The sequence below is a fragment of the Henckelia pumila genome, chromosome 2 (assembly GCF_033568475.1).
Source record: "Henckelia pumila isolate YLH828 chromosome 2, ASM3356847v2, whole genome shotgun sequence".
Lineage (NCBI taxonomy): Eukaryota > Viridiplantae > Streptophyta > Magnoliopsida > Lamiales > Gesneriaceae > Henckelia > Henckelia pumila.
In genome coordinates, this window is record NC_133121.1 from 130930420 (window position 1) to 130952597 (window position 22178).

A 22178-nucleotide genomic window follows, 5' to 3' on the forward strand; every position below is an offset into this window, starting at 1 on the left:
GCCCCGGCCCGCGCCCACGGGTGCGGGCCGGCCCGGGAGTGTCCCGGGCGGCCCGCGGGAAAAATTATTTTTTTATTTAAATTAATTTTAATGTGTTAAAATTTTATTTTTGGTCCGGTCAAAAATTGTTTTTGATTGGTTCACGAGGCATCGGATTGAATTGTTCGAGTCCGAAAATTTTAAAATTGATTTTTGGATAAATTTGAATTTTTGGAAAATTTTAATATTTTATCCTTAAATTGAATTTTGAAATCAATTATTTTTGGTACAATTGATGATAAGATTTGATCTTATTGATATATTAAGTAAAATATGATTTTATCTATAAAATTGGATTTTGTAGATAAAATATGATTTTATTTGATAAAGAGATAAAATATGATTTTATATGTAAAATAAGTTTTTATATATAAAATATGATTTTATCCTGTTTAAATTTGAATTGCCACTGCATTTTATCCAATAAATTAATTTTGAATTAAATGTTATTGGATAAGGATGATCGATTGCCATGACCAATTTTGTAGGTGTATGTTAGGAATTTACATTTTGTTTTTATTGTTGTTGGTTTTATTAATGGGCCTGGTTTATGGCCCAGTATGAATGTCATATGTAATAAAAGTGGGCTTGGTTTATGGCCCGTTCCCACCCCTAAAAATGTATCCCCTACTTGTCATTGTTATTTATTGTAAATACATTAGATTTAGTGGGAGATCAAGATTTGAAGATGGTGGGCCCAGCAGACAATAAAGACGAAGAAATGTAAATTGGAAGCTAATGTAATAGGATTGCATTGCATACTGCATATTACCTAGGATTGGACTAAGACCCTGATTGGCAACCACGGGTCAATTAGAAATGGAATCGATCATCCTATATAATATATGATATTATGATTGTATGCATGTTTTAGACATAATTGCGTGAATCCGGCAAGCATGCAATATTTAAAAATTGATGAGACAAATTTTTATAATTAAAAATCCCTCATTTTAAATATGATTTAAAATTGATATCAAGATAAATAAAGGAAATTTAAATTTGTTTAAATGTTCCTACCTTCCATCAACGGTCAATGTATGTGATGCTACCCGCGGATACGGTCCGGCTCATATTATTGGGGGGGCCCGTCCGTCGGAAAGCTGTACATTGGATCGACACATGTTGTAAGTTGGGTGGAACTCCCATGGGATCGGCTCATATTATTGGGAGATCCACATGGCGACCGTCCATCACAACTTAATATTGATGGGTCATCTTGACATGTCACTATAAACGGCGTCATATTATTGGGCCCTTATTGGACATGAGGTAAACACATGGGGGTTGCTTTGGAAGCAATTGGGCTCTACCTTTTGAGAATTATGGTTGGCTGATATTATTCGGGACCATAAGTTTGTCAATTGGACTCCATGTTCTCACTAAGGAAAAAGTTTCCCGTTTTCACTAGAGGGTAGTGAAATCGTTAAAATAGTGGGAGTGAGATTCATAAAATTAAATTCGCCTATTTTATGTCTTAGTAAATTACTTAAACAATCATTGATATATGTCTGTTTTTCTTTTCAGTATTTCATACGATGAATTCGCGTAATCCTTTATTCTCGATCCTCGAACAAAACAAGTTAACTGGCGCAAACTATACGGAATGGTTCCGGAAGTTGAAGATTGTCTTGACTTCGGAGAAGATGCTCTACGTGTTAGAGAAATCACCTCCGAAGGAAGCACCAGCTGACGTAAGTCCGGAGGAATTGGCCAAACTTGATGCATGGTGGGACCATGACATCAAGACCAAATGCTATATGCAAGCCTCGATGTCTGATGAACTCCAGAGGCGATTTGAGGACACCGTGAATGCTGCTGACATTCACGCTCAACTCAAGAAACTTTTTGGGGCTCAATCGAGGGCTGAAAGGTTCGCTACTGTTAAGGAGCTGATGACGTGTCGCATGCGTGAAGGGACTTCGGTCCGTGATCATGGGGTACGAGTGATTTGGCTCATACAAAAGTTGGCAACCCTTGATTTGGTGTTGGAGCATGAACTCAACGTGGATTTACTGCTTCTGTCTCTTCCTTCTTCGTTTGACGGATTTGTGGTAAATTTCAATATGAACAAGATAGAGGCCACCCTTGAAGAGATGGTAAATATGCTTGTAACATATGAATCCACATTAAAGAAGGATAAGTCTATTTTCTTGGTGGGCTCCTCATCTTCTGCTAAGAAGGGGCCAAGTATGAAGGGTAAGAAACGTTCTGCCCCACCTAAGAAAGTCGAGCCAGAGAAGAAGCACAAGACAAAGGCTTCAAACATTGGTAAATCCAAGGATGTTTGTCATTACTGTAAGAAGCCCGGTCATTGGAAGCGCAACTGCAAGGAATATCTAGAGCAGTTGGGAACTGCGAAGGGTATGTTCTATATTGAAATAAACATTTCACTTAACACTACTTCTTGGGTATTGGATACCGGATGTGGATCTCACATTTGCAATGATTTGCAGGTGATGACAAGAAGTCGCAGGCTTAAAATGGGTGAGACCCAGCTGAGGCTCGGGAATGGTTCCAGAGTTGAAGCTACAGCCATTGGAGATGTTTGTTTAATTTTGCAGAACGGTTTTAAGTTATTTTTAAGAGATGTTTTATTTGTTCCGGATTTAATTAAAAACATTATTTTTGTTTCTATGCTAGATAGAGATGGTTATTCTTGCAATTTTGTGAATGGGATTTGCAATATTTACAAGAATGAATGTTTGATTGGAAATGGACAACTTGAAAACGATCTATACAACTTAAAACTAAAAGACGTTCCAATAAATTATGTTGATAAACCGGCGACAACAAACAAAAGGAAAATCAATAGTCAAAACCCGGCAAACCTTTGGCACGCTAGACTGGGTCATATTTCCTCAAGGAGGATGAACAAGCTAGTGGGAGAGGGCATGTTTGATATGTCTGATATTAACTCTCTACCTACTTGTGAATCCTGCCTAAAAGGAAAAATGACTAAATCTCCTTTTAAGGGAAAACCTGAGCGTAGTCAAAATCTATTGGATTTGATCCATACAGATGTTTGTGGACCATGTAGAGTTGGGACTCAATATGGTCACACCTACTTCATTACCTTTACTGATGATTATTCAAGGTATGGGTATTTATATTTAATGAAATATAAGTCTGAAGCATTTGAAAAGTTCAAAGAATTCAAGGCTGAAGTAGAAAACAAGTTAGGTAAAAGTATTAAAGCACTTCGATCGGATCGAGGTGGAGAATACTTGAGTACCGAGTTTTTGGACTATCTGAAAGAGAATGAGATTCTCTCACAGTGGACTCCTCCTATGACACCACAGCTTAATGGTGTATCGGAGCGTCGTAATCGAACTTTGTTGGACATGGTTCGATCTATGATGAGCTTCACTGAGCTTCCACCTTCGTTTTGGGGCTATGCGCTTGAAACGGCGGTATTGTTGTTGAACAACGTCCACACTAAAGCAGTGGACAAGACACCATACGAGTTATGGAATGGCAAAACTCCTAAGTATTCGTACTTGAGGATTTGGGGATGTCCTGCTTACGTGAAGCGGACAGTGGGAGATAAGTTGGATAGTCGATCCAGCTTATGTTATTTTGTGGGGTATCCGAAGAATTCAATTGGATATTATTTCTATTATCCTGCTGAAACAAAGGTGTTTGTTTCAAGGAATGCCACCTTCTTGGAGAAGGAGTTCTTATTGGATAAGAAAGGCGAGATGATGGAACTCGAAGAAATTCGAGAAGAAGCCGAAATACAAAATAACAATCCCACACCTCAGGAACCATTGCTGGACACGCCTGCACCTAGAAGATCCGAGAGGACTTCTAGACCTCCTGTTCAATATGGTCTTCTTCTTGAAGGGGATCAAGATGAACCCGACATTGGATGTGATCCAAGAAACTTCAAGGAAGCAATTTCTGATGCGGATTCAAATTTATGGCTTGAAGCTATGCAGTCAGAATTAGATTCGATGCATACAAACCAAGTTTGGTCTTTAGTAGATCCTCCCGATGGAATTGTTCCAATAGGGTGTAAATGGATCTACAAGAGAAAGCTTGGGCCTGATGGTAAGGTATTGACCTACAAGGCGCGATTGGTGGCGAAAGGTTATACTCAAAGGCAAGGAGTTGACTATGATGAAACCTTTTCACCAGTTGCAATGTTCAAGTCCATAAGAATCCTTATTGCCATAGCTGCATGGTATGACTATGAGATATGACAAATGGATGTGAAGACTGCTTTTCTTAATGGAGACATTAAGGAAGAAAAATCTATATGAAGCAGCCTGAGGGGTTCACATCCATGGGAAGCGAGCATAAGGTATGCAAGCTTCAGAGATCAATATATGGTCTAAAACAAGCATCAAGAAGTTGGAACCAGAAATTTGATGAAACAATAAAAGATTTTGGTTTCATCAAGAACCCGGAGGAACCATGCGTGTACAAGAAAGTAGTTAAGGATGCTGTGACATTCTTAGTACTTTATGTTGATGACATCCTACTCATTGGGAATGACGTAGGGATGTTGCAGTCAACAAAGATATGGTTATCAGGTAGATTCTCGATGAAGGATTTGGGTGAGGCATCCTACATTCTTGGGATACAGATCTATAGAGATAGATCTAAGAGAATGATAGGACTCACTCAATCAACCTACATCGACACCATATTGAAACGGTTTTCAATGGATGGGTCCAAGAGAGGACATCTACCCATGTGTCATGGAGTTTCTCTATCCAAGTCTATGTGTCCCAAGACTGATGAAGAGATAGAGAATATGACACATGTACCATATGCGTCAGCTATAGGTAGTATCATGTATGGGATGATATCTACCAGACCGGATATAGCATTTGCTCTGAGTGTCACGAGCAGATATCAGGCTAATCCTGGTCAAATGCATTGGAAAGCCGTGAAGGACATTCTTAAGTACTTACGAAGGACTAAGAATATGTTCATGGTATATGGAGGACGAGATCTGAAATTGGAAGGCTATACCGACTCTAGCTTCCAAAGTGACGTGGATGACTCGAAGTCAACCTCTGGATTTGTGTTCATGCTCAATGGCGGTGCTGTCTCTTGGAAGAGTTCCAAGCAGGACACCACAGCGGATTCCACCACTGAGGCTGAATACATTGCAGCATCAGCTGCTGCTAAAGAGGCCGTTTGGATGAGGAAGTTCGTCCAAGAGTTGGGCGTCATTCCTGAATTTGTTGGTCCAGTCCCGGTGTACTGTGACAACACCGGTGCCGTTGCTCAAGCAAAGGAACCAAGGTCTCATCAAAGATCCAAACACGTACTGAGGAAATACCACATCATCCGGGAGATTGTGGAAAGAGGAGACATCACTGTCGAACGAGTGGCCTCTGCAGACAATATCGCTGATCCACTTACTAAGCCCTTGCCAGGACCATTGTTTGACAAACATCGCGAAGCAATGGGTCTACGTAGTATGACTAGTTGGCTATAGGGCAAGTGGGAGATTGAAAGAGTGGGTGCCCAGTGAGCCAACTTGTGGCTATGGGCTTTGATGACTCTTTGTATAAACAATCTTTTGTTTAATATTATTTACACTTTTATTAATGGCAATGACTTTATCTTTCTTCATATTGTTATATTGTGATATACTCTTGTTGTTTTGATAAAGACCTTGAATGTACTATAGTGTATGTAAGATGTGGTAGAACATGGAGATGTCTATCATGAAACACATCTTATAGTCACTGTATATTCTAAAACCGTTCCTAGTCGATTGAGCCGTCCGATAATAAGGATAAGGATCGCTCGAGTTTGAGACTAGCATTTACGATGCAGAGTACCACGTTTCATTGGTAGGAAACATGGAGATGTTCGAAGCATGCAAATGGATATTCATATGATGAATAATCGAACTACCCTATCCGGACTTTCCAAGTGGTTATCACTTATCGAGTGGATGAAGTCCGCGGTTTTGGTTGTACACCATTAGTCCTTACTACTTGAAACATCATGGAGACTCTATATGCTAGTACTGTGCTTTGACTCGTTTACCGACTCTGAGGGGGTCATCAGGTGTCGAGATTGGGTACAGTTACAACACATATAGGAGTCGATGCATTGTTGTCAAGGATTCACCACATACTTGCGAGTGTGGATATCCTATGCGATCTGAGGAGATATTAGTGTGACGAATCTCTGGCCAGAGTACTTGATGTGATTTAAGAAATGGTTTCTTAGTAGCACATGCGATGTCACTAATTTGATCTTCAAGATGTATTGCATAGTTATCGAATCTTGAGCGACTCTCGATATACCAATGGTTGTTGATTCGATCGGGATATATGGATGAAGGGACCGTACTGTACGCTAACCAAAATCTACTGGTTCTTGTAGGCACTATCAGTGATACCTAGGGAATCATGGGGCGATGTTGCTAGGCGCTTTACCATGATTCGTTGGGCAAGTCGGAAAGTGTTGTTCCGAGTCAAAAGGAGTTGTGAGCCCACGGCTAACTGTATCCCTGAACCATTGAGGGTCACACAGTGTAATGGAGTTTTAATCCCCGTTGAGATAGTTAAATTTAAAGAGTTAAATTTAATGAACAAAGAAGTTGGACTTCTTAAATAAGAGTAAGGGAGTAGGATTTCCTAAAATGACATAGGGATGGACATTTTTGGAAACCACTGAATTCGGATTCAGGAAAATTTATCTTGACTTTAAAATGTGCAGAAATGGTTTCTGTGCACATTGGTGAAATCGGTTCATCAATCGGAGTCACGATGAATTTTATATTAATTTCTGAACATGCGGGCTTTGCTTGTCGGGCCTCAACTTATGACTAATGGGCCCTAAGGTGTTAGTGGCCTGCATTATAAATAAGTTATTGCAGTACAGAAATTACACACAACTGGTCATAATTTTGAGACAGAGTTTTCGAAAAACCCTAGCCTCCTCTCTCTCTCAATTCGGCCGCCCCCTCCTTTCTCTGCGTGAGAAATTCCGGTCTGTGATTTTGAATTGCAGTCTGGAATAGCGAATCAAATTCGTTTATTCTCTTCGTAGAAAACTTCTGATAGATTTTCTAGTGCAATCTATCAGAGGGATTAAACCTCTATTCGTGGACCTGATTGAAGGAGATTAAAGTTCATCAGTTCCAGGGAGAGACAACAAGAGCAGAGAAATCTGTTGGAGTCCAATAATCTCGCTTCGAGATTGAAGGTAAAATTTAATAATTGTTATTTAATTTTACACACACAAATAATTTAATCGTTGAATGGTTGATACCCACACTATGGAATTGTTCCATACTAAAATTTTTAAACTTCCGCTGCACCGGGTATCAATCGTGATTGATCTGAGAGCCGCGTTTCCAACAGTTAGAGCAAAATATATATCCTTCATATCCTCTCCTTGAAACACATTAATATTAATAAAAACAACAGCAGGCATGCAAGCTAATCCTGTCGTTCTAGAACAAGAAACAATTCCAATCATGCTTTGAAATCAGAACCCAATTTAATTATTTCACATGCAAGGCAGTAATTGTTTGAGGTAAAAATAGGCATAAAGCGAGTGGCAGAACGTATTTAGAAGGTACCCCAAGTACTTATCCAATTGCGGCCTTTGCTCAACTACTTTGTCCATGCTATCCCATTGGGGGTCGATGCTACCCCATTGGGATAGCCCCAATAGGACATACAACAGTCCATATTTAATGTAAGTAAGATGTTCACATGAACATCTCGCTTGCGGGAAAGTTTGTATGATTGGTTAAAATCAATGGGTCCCACATGAGGCCCACTAATTTTAACCAATCACAGATTGCCACACCACCCCAAGGGCAGTGCCCTTGGGGTAGCATAGACTTCCCCCTCGCTTGCATAAAAAAATGGGCCTTTAGATTTGGCATGTGAATAGTTACCCGCATTGACATTACCTAATTATTCATCAATTTCCTTGGAAAGAAACATATTCATTATTACAATGTTCTAAAAAGCTCGCTTAAGCAACGCTTAATTTTGCTTAAGCTTTAACACGCTTAAGCTTTATTAAGCGACCGCTTTTTAGAACGAAAGATTTCATTTATTTTTTAAGATGAAAACATTTTTATAAATATGTATATTTATAGTTTAGAACTTGAATTATCTATTAAATCATATATTTAGGGTTAATCTAATATTTTATTTAATGTTTGTCTTAAAATAATTAAAATTATAGTAAAAATTAAAAACGTTTTTTTCACGCTTAAGCTCGTTCGAAGCTCTCTTAAGCTTGACCTCCACGCTTCGACGCGCTTCATGCTTTTTCGAACCTTGTTCATTAATGATTCTCTTTTTTTTTTCTTTTTTTTCGCATGCCCTTATACAGTTACACGTACCCCTCTCTCTATAGACTATATATGACGTGAAATGGGTTCATTTTTGTGAGAGGAAAAAGAGTGAGCTTTGGCAGCAAGATAAAAAAAAATGGCTACAACACGGTAATACCAGGGTTTCTCACTGACTGGCCATGGAAGCACCTCGGAAATTTCAAGGTACTAGCTCAAATTAACTTCTTCTCTTTCTCTTAAACATGTAAATAATTATATAAATCATTCAAGATAAAGAAAGCAGTGATTAATGTTTGTATTATGTACGTACATTTGTTTGGTTGTTTTGAAGTACATGATATTGGACTACACCAACTTAATGGTGATCCCATTTCTGGTGTGGAGGGCCTTTCACAATCAATTGTGGATCTCATTTTCTCGCCATAGAACTGCCAAAGGCAACACTCGCATACTGGACCGGAGCATCGAGTTCGAGCAGGTGGATAGGGAAACCAACTGGTATATATATATATATTAATTCCTCACACCATCTCTTTTTGTTGTTATAATCAATTTCTTATGTATGTAATTGTTAGGAAATCCCATAGCTCTTTCCATCCACCATCTTCAGTCTTGGACCTGTTCCTACGAAACAAAGAAAGAAAAGAAGCAAAAGGCTGGAACGAATGAAAATGGACAGAAACAAGAACAACGAGAATGGAAGTAAACGTTCCGGGACTCAGACGCTAGACTCTCCACTTTAACCAAGAACCAAGACGAAGACCAAGAGATTTCTCCTAGACCCAACCAATCTGTTCACACAGAACAGAGCCCAAGCAAGGAAGAAATCGCAGACATCAAAACTAAAACTAGCACAAAGCAAAGGGGAAAAAAGGAGACGACACAAAGTCACCAAAGAAGGAGCACCGAGCAGCCTTCGTTCTTCCAGCTCTTCACGCACTCTGCCGATCGAGATGAAGGCGCCCAGAAAAGAGACGAGGCACACACCCCTCTGATAGGGCACTTAGTGGGTTTAATAAAAGGGGCTTTAAGATGGGCTGGCTAAGAAAAAAGGGTAAGTTGGGCCAAAGCCCAACAAATCTTCCCCTTTTTGGCCCAACGTCGGTTCACTGGCAATGGAGAGTCACCTAAAGCATCATCATCGTCCCACAACACAACACAAAGTTAGTACTCACATCAAAAAACATGTAGCAAACACAAAGTAAGCTACAACATCACACATATACATAGCCAATCAATCACGTGTATCAAAGTTTAAAATTTTCAAACACGATCTAAACTTTTCAATAGATAAGCACTTAGTTCCCATATCAGCAGGATTAAATTCAGAAGGAATCTTTTCAAGATAAACAATACCTTTAGCAACCACATCACAAATGTAGTGGAATCTAACATCAATATGTTTAGTTCTATCATGAAAAACAGGATTCTTACATTGTTGGATGCCAGATTGACTATCAGAAAATACAACTTCATCTTCAAGAAAACCAATTTCAGAAATGAGTCCTTTCAACCAAATAGCTTCTTTTAATGCTTCAGTGACAGCTACATACTCAGATTCAGTGGTTGAAAGGGCTACAATGTGTTGTAATTGAGATTTCCAGCTAATACAAGCACCACACAATGTAAACACATAAGAAGTTGTAGATTTTCTATTGTCCATATCATTGGCATAGTTAGAATCCACATATCCTACCAATTTAACACCATTTTCAGATCTGGAAAATTTAAAACCATGATTAACAGAGCCATTCAAATATCTCAACAAAAATTTGAGAGCTTCCCAATGGGAAACTCCGGGATTAGACATATAACGACTCAAACAACTCACAGAATATGCAATATCAGGTCTTGTGCTAACCATTAAATACATGACAGAACCAATAGCATTAGAATAAGACACATTCTTCATGCATTTAACATCATATTCAGTTTTAGGAGATTGCTCTTTACTTAGAACAAAATGACTAGCAAGAGGCACATTGACAGGTTTGGCATTTGACATGGAAAATTTACACAAAACTTTCTTAACATAAGTATCCTGATTCAATAAAATGATAGACCGCTTTCTATCCCTATAAATATTCATGCCAAGAATCCGTTTAGCATCTCCTAGGAATTTCATATGAAATTTAGCACTCAAGCAATTTTTGACATGCTCAACAGTTTTCACACAAGAACTAATCAATAGCATATCATCCACATAGATAAGCAAAAAAACTGGAACTTTAGCATTTTGTTTGAAATACAAGCAATGGTCATAATTACTTCTAGTAAAACCCAAAGAGAGCATGCATTCATCAAACTTTTTATTCCATTGCCTAGGAGATTGCTTCAGGCCATATAAAGATTTCTTGAGCAAACAAACATGATCAGGATACTTAGAGTTCACAAAGCCTTCAGGTTGCCTCATAAGAATTTTCTCATTTAGTTCACCATGTAAAAAAGCAGAAACATCTAACTGTTTCAACTCCCAATCAAACTGAGCAACAAGAGCAAGCATAATTCTAACAGTAGTAAATTTCACAACAGGAGCAAATATTTCGGTATAGTCTATCCCTTCTTTTTGAGTAAAACCCTTAGCTACTAACCTAGCTTTAAATCTGACAGATTCACCCTCATTCTTGATCTTAAACAACCACTTACAGTCCACAACAGAACAATTTTCAGGTTTAGGCACAAGAATCCAAGTATTGTTAACATGCAAAGAATTAATTTCTTCTTTCATCGCATTTAACCATTTCCCAGAATTTTCAGATTTTAAAGCTTCGTCATACGACTTAGGTTCAACATTATCAATAGATTCAAATACACTGAATGCATAAGAAGTCATGTGAAAGTTATCAAAGTGTTGTGGAGGCCTAATATTCCTTCTAGATCTATCTCTAGCTAATTGATAATCATTCAAGTCATTTTCATGCACATTTTCACTAGTTTCCTCATGCATATCAGAATCATCATTAGCATTATGAGACAGATTATCAGACACTTCATCCACAACAGGCACATTCTGCACATTTTCAGGAACAAGACTTGGACCAGGTAAATGCTCCACCTTGTTTGGAGCAGTGGCAGCTTGGGGAATGGGTAAGGGAGTAGATTAACATGGAAAATCAGATTCATTAAAAACAACATCCCTACTGATTAACACTTTAAAACCAGCTTGATCCCTTACCCACAATCTATAACCCTTAACCCCATCAGGATAGCCAAGAAAAACACATTTTACTGATCTAGGTTCAAGTTTATCTTGTTTCTGATGCACAAAAGCAGAACAACCAAAAACTTTCAAGTTTGACAAATCTGTTTGCGTACCAGACCATACAAATTCTGGACACTTACCATTCAAAGGCACAGAAGGGGATCTATTTATCAAATAAGCTGCTGTACAAACAGCTTCACCCCAGAACTTTTTTGAAAGTCCAGAACATGCAAGCATACACCTCACCATTTCAAGTAAAGTTCTATTCATACATTCAGCAACACCATTTTGCTGAGGCGTATAAGGGACAGTCTTGTGTCTTTGAATACCAGATTCAGCACAGGTTGTCAAGCAATTTGTTACAAAATTCAAGACCATTATCGGTTCTTAGAATTTTAATTTTCTTACCAGTTTGATTTTCAATCAAGTTTTTCCAGTTTTTAAACTTCTCAAACACATCAGATTTGTTTATCAATAAAAACACCCAAACTTTCCTTGAAAAATCATCAATCACAGATAAGAAATATTGATTTCCACCATGCGTGGGCACACTAGCAGGACCCCAAACATCAGCATGCAAATACTCAAGAATTTCAGAAGTGACATATTGTTTGGGACTTGGGGAATGTGGAAACTTGACTCTAGATTGTTTCCCAAGTACACATGCATCACAAAATGTCACACAAGACAATTTTTCAATACCAAAGTAACCATCTTTATGCAATATTTCTAAACCTTTAGAACTCATGTGACTTAGTCTTTTGTGCCACTAATCAGTTTTATCACTCAAGACAACATTCACAATGTTTTGCATACAAGATTCAGGTTCAGCATGACAAACATACAAGTTTCTCAATTTTTCAGCTTTGAAAATCACCAAAGAGCCTTTTAAAATTTTCATAACCCCATTACCCCATCTACCCTGTAGACCGTCATCTTCCAAAGATGCACAGGAAATCAAATTATGACATAAATCAGGAACATGCCTAACATTTTTCAAAGTCAGCACATAACCTGAATCAAATTTCAAGCATACATCACCAAGACCAGCAACTTGGCACATCTTTTCATTAGCCATAGAAACAGACCCATGCTTCACTTCTTTATAATTAGAAAACAGATTTTTGAATGGAGACATGTGAAAAGTGCACGCAGAATCTACAAGCCATTCATTTTCACACAAAACACTTGAATGCACAGAATTCACAGTAGGCACATCACATACTTCAGTCACCATAAAAACATCACCCATGTTTTCACTAGAAAAAGCCATATTAGCAATATCATCATGCTGATTTTTGTAATTCTGGTTTTGTTTTTGTTTAGGCCTTGAACAATCTTTAATGTAATGACCTGTTTCACCACAATTAAAACACTTTCTGTTTTTAGGCCTTGACTGAGATCTTTGCTTACTCTTACCCCTATTTTTCACAGAATATTGATTAAGGTTGTTTGAGTGTCTTTGAAAACGATTTTTAGACCTTCCCCTAACAAACATAGCCTCACCAGAATTATAACCACCCCTATTGGTTTTCAAATCAATCTCTTTTCTTTTCAGACCATTCACAACAGTTTCTAATGTTATATTGTCTCTACCATACTTAATAGCAGATTTAACATCACTGTAAGAATCAGGAATAGCATTCAAGAGAACAATAGGTGTGTAATCATCAATGTGTTTATCTCCTGTTTGCTTAATATATTGAATTAGTTTGGTAAACACATCAATATTTTCATCAATGTCCTTGTTCAAATCGAGTTTGAAACGGAAAATTTTTTCAAGTAAAAACAATTTACTCGGCAGTGAAGTCTCCGTATAGAGCTCTTCTAATTTTTTCCAAAGTTCTTTGGCCGATTTCAGTTTACCCACTTTTCTTAGCACAGAATCAGATAAATTCAAGATAATAGAGGAGTAAGCAAATTCATCCATTTTAGCTTTTTTCTCAGCCGTTTCGGCAGCAGGATACGACAAATCTATTGCTTTGAAAACTTTTTGTTGTATTAAAATTCCTTTCATTTTCTGCTGCCAAATTGAGAAATCAGTTTTCCCGTTAAAAGGTTCAAGATTAAAACCAGTGAACGACATTTTTTCACACAGAAAAAACACAGAAACTTGACCGGCAGATTTCTCACAGAAAAGGCAATAAACAACACAAATTTCAGATTACAGCAAACACAGCGAAAGCAACAAGTAAGCACGAAATTCCTAGGTTTCTACCAGCACGTAATCCCAGAACCTAAACCGCGGCCAGCGGCTACTACAAATGCGATAAAAGAGGTTCAAGCCAATTTACCAGAGCGAAACTCTAAGTAAGAGTTTCAATTCCACGAACCAGTAAAACTAATGAGACAACTCAAAGTCGCGGCTGACCAGCAAGCTCACGGCAAGATGGAACAAGGGCTGTCCAGCGACGACGATGGCTGCTATCCCGGCACCGGCGAGGCTGCAGTCCCGACGAGCAAAAATCAGCGACTCGACCACAGTGGCTCTAATACCACTGTTAGGAAATCCCATAGCTCGTTCCATCCACCATCTTCAGTCTTGGACCTGTTCCTGCGAAACAAAGAAAGAAAAGAAGCAAAAGGCTGGAACGAATGAAAATGGACAGAAACAAGAACAACGAGAATGGAAGTAAACGTTCCGGGACTCAGACGCTAGACTCTCCACTTTAACCAAGAACCAAGACGAAGACCAAGAGATTTCTCCTAGACCCAACCAATCTGTTCACACAGAACAGAGCCCAAGCAAGGAAGAAATCGCAGACATCAAAACTAAAACTAGCACAAAGCAAAGGGGAAAAAAGGAGACGACACAAAGTCACCAAAGAAGGAGCACCGAGCAGCCTTCGTTCTTCCAGCTCTTCACGCACTCTGCCGATCGAGATGGAGGCGCCCAGAAAAGAGACGAGGCACACACCCCTCTGATAGGGCACTTAGTGGGTTTAATAAAAGGGGCTTTAAGATGGGCTGGCTAAGAAAAAAGGGTAAGTTTGGCCAAAGCCCAACAGTAATTAATGTGGATTTGTGTTTGAAAAATTCTATTGTATTAATTTCAACATTACTTAGTTTTGTGTTTGTGCACGAAATTAATTTACTCGAAATCAGAGTTATAGAGGTAAAGATTATACCGTGTATCATGAATAAAACGTTTTTAATGTGCCATAATTTATGCATGTATTTAATCCAAATTTTGACATTTTGATTTGAAATGACATTAATGGGTGTCATTAATGGGTGTCATGTGTGTTTGGATGCCACTTGTTAATATAAATTAATTAATTAAGCCTTCATTATCACCTAACCAAAACTAAAAATGATAATACAAATATTTGGGTACTAAACTGATAAGAGTAGGATCTCATTAACCCAAAAAATTGATTGCTAATGAGAAACACACACACATATACTTACATGTATGATGTATAGAAAAATGCATCACTAATGGTGGACACATGATAAAATGTCAAAATTTTTCCTGGTTGAATATGCAGGGATGATCAAATTCTGCTAAATGGAATTTTGATTTACATTGGCAACTCTTTACTTCCAAATGGTTCTTTCTTGCCTTTTTGGAGAACTGATGGAATAATTATCACGATTCTTCTTCACATTGGCCCCGTGGAATACATGTACTATTGGTTGCATAGAGCTTTGCACCACCATTATGTTATTAGGGTGTATTCTGAATTCTGAAGAACTAGCACGACAATAGCAAACAACAACAGCAGCAAAGATGAACAAAGTCGAGGCGAGAAAAACTCTCTATCCGCAAGACGAAATTGCCTGTTAACAGTGCTCAACGTTGGCGGCAATCGTCTCTAAGATACAACGACTATTCAATCGAGATATAGCAGCACAACAAATATCTCGATCTTCGTCGAACTAAAATATGTAGCAACTTTTTCTTTTATGAGATTGAGGGAAGAATTCTGCAGAAATCTAATGTATACACGTTATCAGATGTTCTGTGTGTTTGTTTTTGTGTTATAACCACCGTATATATAGAATTATACACGAAACAACACGTTATAAGGCGTAAGAATGCAACCCATGACAGCAAAAGCCCAAAAACAGTTGTGACTTTTCAGTCTGCAGAAGGCGCGCTCGGTCGGTTATTTTTGACCGACCGAGCGCCCCACTTTTGACAGAATTTCTGTCTCGCTCAAATAAGGGTGCGCTCGGTCGGTAAAATTTAGCGGACCGAGCGCCCAACATTTCTGAAGCCTACTGTTTTGGCAAGGTAAGGCGCGCTCGAGCGCACTATTTGTTTTTCTTTTATCAATTAAAATTTATCCAAAAAGAATAATTGATCACAAGACCTTACCTCGCCGCGCTGACCGGCCGCGCGTGTGTTTGTTGTATCGATTAGCGTATTGCCCCTTTACAAAATATCCGGTGCCCTAAGGGCCCAATCCCATAATCCAAACATGGGTTATTTAAGGTGAGCAACAAATTGGAGTTGTTCCAATGTGGGACAACCATTTCCCCATTTTCCTTCAATTTATTTCACCAAATTTTTGAATTTTGCAATACTTGGGACAAGTGTTTCAAGTTCAAGCCACTTGGGTCAATCCTTTCAAACTCTTTCAAGCCCATTTCTTCCAACAATCACAATTCATTCAATATTTCCAACACATTACCTCTACTCCAGATACCTCTCCCACCACCACTCCTCCGTCGCGACCGAACCCATTACGTGTATGAACATATATCTAAATTTGAAGGAACTAAAATATGCACCACTTGTATCAGTTTGTGTACTGATAATTGGTTATTAATGTTGCAGCTGTCACACATCCTTTTGCGGAGCACTTGTCATATTTTTCTCTCTTTGCGATTCCAATTTTGGGAATAGTGCTCACGGGGACCGCATCCTTAGCATCTCTTGTGGGATATATTACCTATATTGATCTCATGAACAATATGGGGCATTGTAACTTTGAATTCATTCCAAAATGGATCTTTTCCATTTTCCCTCCTCTCAAATACATGTTGTATACGCCTTCGTAAGTATCGCCGAATTAAATATGAACACATGTATTTGGAAGAGGCTTTGATGAAACTAAAGGACTCAAATCATGCCAAGTTTTTGAATGAATGAATAATTCGTTTCATTCCAAGGGTAGCATGGTTTGAGCCCTTTAGCCAGATCAATGTGAACTTTAGTTATTTAATATATGCAAGATTAGTGAGACATTTTTGGTGATTCATCCATGTACTATATAAACAGGTTTCACTCTTTGCATCACACGCGTTTTCGTACAAACTATTCGTTGTTCATGTCATTCTACGACTACATACATGGCACCATGGATAAATCCAGCGATGATGTATATGAGGCGTCGCTCAAGAGGCAGGAAGAAGACCCGAGCGTGGTGCATTTAACACATCTAACAACACCAGAGTCCATATTTCATCTCCAAATTGGATTAGCCTCCGTTGCTTCAAGGCCTCAAACTTCCAAATGGTACATATGGTTTGTAAGACCTTTAACAACGTGGACGATGATGCTCAACTTCATACACGGGCGTACGTTTGTTGTCGAGAGAAATTACTTCGAGAAACTCAAGCTGCAGATGTGGGCCATTCCAAGATACAACATACAGGTAGAAAAGTCTAAAAGCGATAAGGTTTCTTGGATTTAATCAGGATATGTTTTCATTTACATTTTCTTGATTTTCTTAGTACTCCATCAAATGGCAAGGACAAGTTATCAACAATATAGTCGAGGAAGCCATACTTGAAGCAGAAGCTAGATGCGCCAAGATTTTAAGCCTAGGCCTGCTGAACCAGGCAAGCATATTGCAATACTTGATTTTTGTTTGTTACATGGATCCTAAAGTCTTTATACCATAATTGTTGTTTGGATTTCGTTATTTTTCGCGCCTTCGTGTTTTTTTAGAGTTGGGAACTGAACAGAAGCGGGGCTTTATACATAAAAAAGAATCCAGAGCTGAATATCAAGGTAGTAGATGGAAGCAGCTTGGCTGTTGCTATAGTTATCAGCAGCATTCCTAAAGGCACCACTGAGGTTTTATTCAGAGGCAGCCTCTCAAAAATTGCATATGCAATTGTCTCTGCTCTGTGCCAAAAGGGAATTCTGGTCTTTCAAATCTTGAATTCTTAACCACTTCTCAATAGTGCCTTTTTTTTTTTTTTTTTTTTGTCTATTTTCTTGAAACTTCATAGTATTTTCTTTGAACAACTTATGCGGTATATATCTCAGGTATCTGCGTTCTATGAACTCGAAAGACTTAAATTGTGTTTCAGATCTCAGAGTGAAATAGCACTCTCAAAAAACTACTCTGAGCGGGTAAAATTTATAAGATAACAGTAAATTTCTTTGGTAGAGTTTTGTTCAAGAAACTTTTAGAATGATTGTTTTGGTGATCATTGTAGGTTTGGATAGTTGGAGATGGATTATCCAGAGAAGAACAACTCAAGGCACCAAAGGGCACATTGTTCATTCCATAATCCCAATTTCCTCCAAAGAAAGCGCGCAAAGACGCCTTCTACTGTCACACTCCAGCAATGGTGGCTCCTCCTGCACTTGAGAATCTGCACTCCTGCGAGGTCAACACAATTTTTATCGAAATCTACCTCACTTATTGAACATGCATGAGTTTAAACTCAAGAATTACATTTTAAAAACAGTATACATGTTGACTGTTTGCTCTCAATAGCTAAGATCATCTAGGCCATTTATCTGATAAAACAAAACAAAATAAAAACGAGCTAAAATGTCGTGTTTTGTTTAGCAATTCTTTCGAAAAATTATTATTGATTGGTACTCAACTGATTTCCCCAGAACTGGTTACCAAGAAGAGTTATGAGTGCTTGGCATGTGGCCGGAATATTGCATGCCTTGGAAGGTTAAAATGTGCACGAATGCGGGGAGACCATATTCGACGTCAACAAAATTTGGGAGGATGCACTTAAACATGGATTTCGCTTCAACCATTTGCAAGTAACTGAAGATATGTCTGCTGCATCGATCTGGCCTCAAACTACGCTTACTCTAGTACATGATTCCAGGACTTCGATTTTATCTACTATATATTTTTTATGCTATGTTTGTGTTGATACATTTCTATTCATCATGTAATGAATGACAAATGATCAATTTATTTATGGTTGCATCAGTTATCACTCACAGGATTTGCAGTATGAAAAAACAACTTTTTTCATATGGATCAAATCTAAATCAACGAGAACACACTTGAACAAACAAAATTTCCAATTTTCTTGTCTGGAGAAAGAAACATTGGGCGAATATATCCGCGAATTTTCTCCCTGGATTTGAATCTATTACAAATTAATTAAATGGGATCTACTTGCGTTTCAAAATCCAGATCACAAGTTTGAAAATTGTTGAGTCTAGAACACTTGTGTTATACCCAGAAATCAAGAAACCCAAAACAATAGTCCACGGGTAAAAATATAGCACTCAAGAATAGAAACAATACAAACTTTCAAGATATGAAGAACCAGAGCAAAAACAACAAGAACACAGAAGAATTACTTGGTTCGGATTATACCAATCCTACATCCAAGGTTCTGGGATTATACCCATATGAATTCACTAAGAATCAACTTTGAATCGGTTCGAAACAACCCTAAAGATACAAGATAAACACATGCGGAAACAAAGCTTCGAACAATACACAAAATCACTAAACTGTACAAAGCCCTTCAAAGTAGCAGCTCCAAAAAATAGCTCTTCGATCAAATCTTCAATCCAGAGGATTTAGTAGCTTGTGTTTATCTTAGATGATACTCCCACAGAAATAAGAGAAGATGTTATCGCTCTTTTCCCCTTTTGGCTAAAGAATCACCCGATCTTGACTTGCTTGACCGATCTCTACGATGTTAGGCAAGTTGAGGCTCACATTAAAAAATCTCACATCTAAATTTTGAAGAAAGAAAATGAAGAAAACATTATAAATAGAGTCATCTTCATTCAGGTATTGTATCTCATTCCTCTCTTTTGTATTAAAATTATAAAAGAAAATAAAGAGAGAAAAAAAGGAGTTATTTTTTTTCGGTGATCTCTTGTGTGAGTTAGAGAAATATTTTTTCGGTAATACTCGAGGCTTGGGTGTGGTGAGATATAGTGTTTTGTATACACTTGTAATATCTCTTCGGTAATAAAAGATTTGCAGCAGCTCCGTGGACGTAGTCTATATTGGGTGAATCGCGTAAATCTTTGGAGTTCTTATTGATTATTTTATTCCGCAATTTCATAACAACTGGTATCAGAGCTGTTACGGTGTTCGGGGGAGCCTTGGTGAAAAATTTCTTAAAATTCTGAGCATACTCTATGGTTGCAGCTTTGTCTGATTTTCCACATCAGAAAAGATTTTTTGAAATTTTATTAAGGAAGGAGAAGCGATGGCCGGAAATGACGGATCGGGACCTAGAATCAATAAGTTCGACGGTACAGATTTCACATTCTGGCGGTTACAGATTAAAGATTATTTGTATAGCAAGAAGCTACATCAACCTCTATCCGGGGAGAAACCAGAAAAGATGGAGGATGATGAGTGGGAGCTCCTTGATCGACAGGTGTTAGGGGTAATACGATTGACCCTAACAAAGAACGTGTCACACAACGTGGCGAAAGCAAAAACCACGGAGGAGATGATGTCTATTTTGTCGGATATGTACGAGAAGCCATCAGCAAATAATAAAGTGTTCCTCATGAAAAAAATTATTCAACTTGAAGATGGAGGAAGGTGCTTCGTTGGCGGCACACATAAATGAATTCAACACGATTGTTTCTCAGCTAACATCGATGGAAATCAAGTTTGATGATGAGATTCGTGCACTTATTCTTTTGGCGTCTTTACCAAATGTTTGGGAGCCGATGCGGGCAGCGATTAACAATTCTGTTGGAAAAGAAAAGTTACAATTCAATGATGTCAGAGATCGAATCCTTGGTGAAGAAGTTCGCAGGATAGATTTGGGAGAAGCAACATCATCGAGATCTGCCCTAAATCTCGAAAACAGAAGTAGGGGCAGGAGTAGCGAAAAAGGTTCTAACCGATGACGTGGCAGATCCAAATCAAGAAGTGGAAAAGACAAAAATACATTCGAAAAAAAATTGAAGTGCTGAAGCTGTGGTGAAACTGGTCACATGAAAAAGAACTGCAAATCACCCAAAATAATGCAAATGTTGTTACTGAGAATGTACATGACGCCTTAGTACTTTCCATGGAAAGCCCGGTTGATTCTTGGGTTATGGATTCAGGAGCTTCATTTCATACCACCTGGAGATTGTGAGGTATTCAGTAATTACATTGCTGGTAATTACGGAAAAGTTTTCTTGGCAGATGGAAAACCTTTGGAAATAGCTGGTATGGGTGATATCAGTTTGAAAATGTCAAACAGGTCTATCTGAAAACTCAACAAAGTGAGGCATGTACCAAAGTTGACCCGGAAGCTGATCTCAGTGGGACAGCTCGATGACGAAGGCCATAAAGTGACATTTGGTGATGGCTCTTGGAAAGTGAGCAAAGGAGCCATGATTGTTGCTCGAGGAACGAAAACTGAAACTCTTTATATGACTTCCAGTTGCAGAGAAATGTTAGCAGCTGTGGATGCTGGAGCTAACTCAAGTTTATAGCACTATAGACTTGGACATATGAGTGAGAAGGAAATAAAGATGCTGATATCAAAAGGGAAGCTACCGGAGTTAAAAACCGTCGAACACAAATTGTGTGAAAGTTGTGTTCTTGGAAAACAGAAAAGAGTGAGCTTTTCAAAAGGCGGTAGAGAACCGAAAGCAGCAAGATTGGAGCTGGTTCATACTGACGTGTGGGGGCCATCTCTTGTGACATCCCTTGGCGGCTCACGATATTATGTCACATTTCTCGATGATTCGAACAGGAAGGTTTGGGTTTATTTTTTGAAAAATAAATCTGATGTTTATGAAACCTTTAAGAGATGGAAAGTCATGGTGGAGAATGAGACCAACTTAAAGGTGAAGTGCTTACGGTCTGACAATGGTGGAGAATATGAAGATATTGAGTTCAAGAAGTATTGTGCACAGAAGGGGATCAAAATGGAGAAAACCATTCCTGATACACCTCAACAGAATGGTACAACTGAGAGGATGAACAGAACCCTGAATAAGCGAGCCAGGAGCATGAGATTTTTTTTTTTTTTTTAAAAAGGTGGCAGTGCCACTTATTATATAAACACAGCAGAACAAACACCAACTAGAGAGGGAGACTAGGCAAAGACCTCTCCAAAGAAAACAAAGGAACATCAGAGCATAAGACATAAAAGTCTACAAGAGTCCAAAATATAAAATATAACATCAGTGGGCAAAGAGAAACCTGCAGAAATCGCCCACCTAATAAAACCAACATCAAAACTGCTACTCAAGGAGGACGCCCTGAGGGAGCACGCTGTCGATGCTGCTGAGTCAAAGATCCATATCGCTTCTGAGAGCGCGTGCGAACAGATAGGAATGGGGAATGACTCGAAGAGGCAGCAGGAGCCGTCAAAGTCTTCGTCAGTCTTCTACTATCCGTGGAAACATCCGACACTGGAAGACATATAGGATCTGTAGGATCAACTCCCGAGCTCTGAACATCAGTAGAGACCACTGGCAATGGTGTAACAGAAGGCACCACCTCT

The 22178-nt window shown here is 38.6% G+C and overlaps 1 pseudogene; it reads left to right on the top strand.

Annotated features, from left to right (window-relative positions):
• Positions 1-8690: 8690 nt before the first annotated feature.
• Positions 8691-21159, top strand: LOC140878418 (very-long-chain aldehyde decarbonylase CER1-like; annotated as a pseudogene).
• Positions 21160-22178: the final 1019 nt, after the last annotated feature.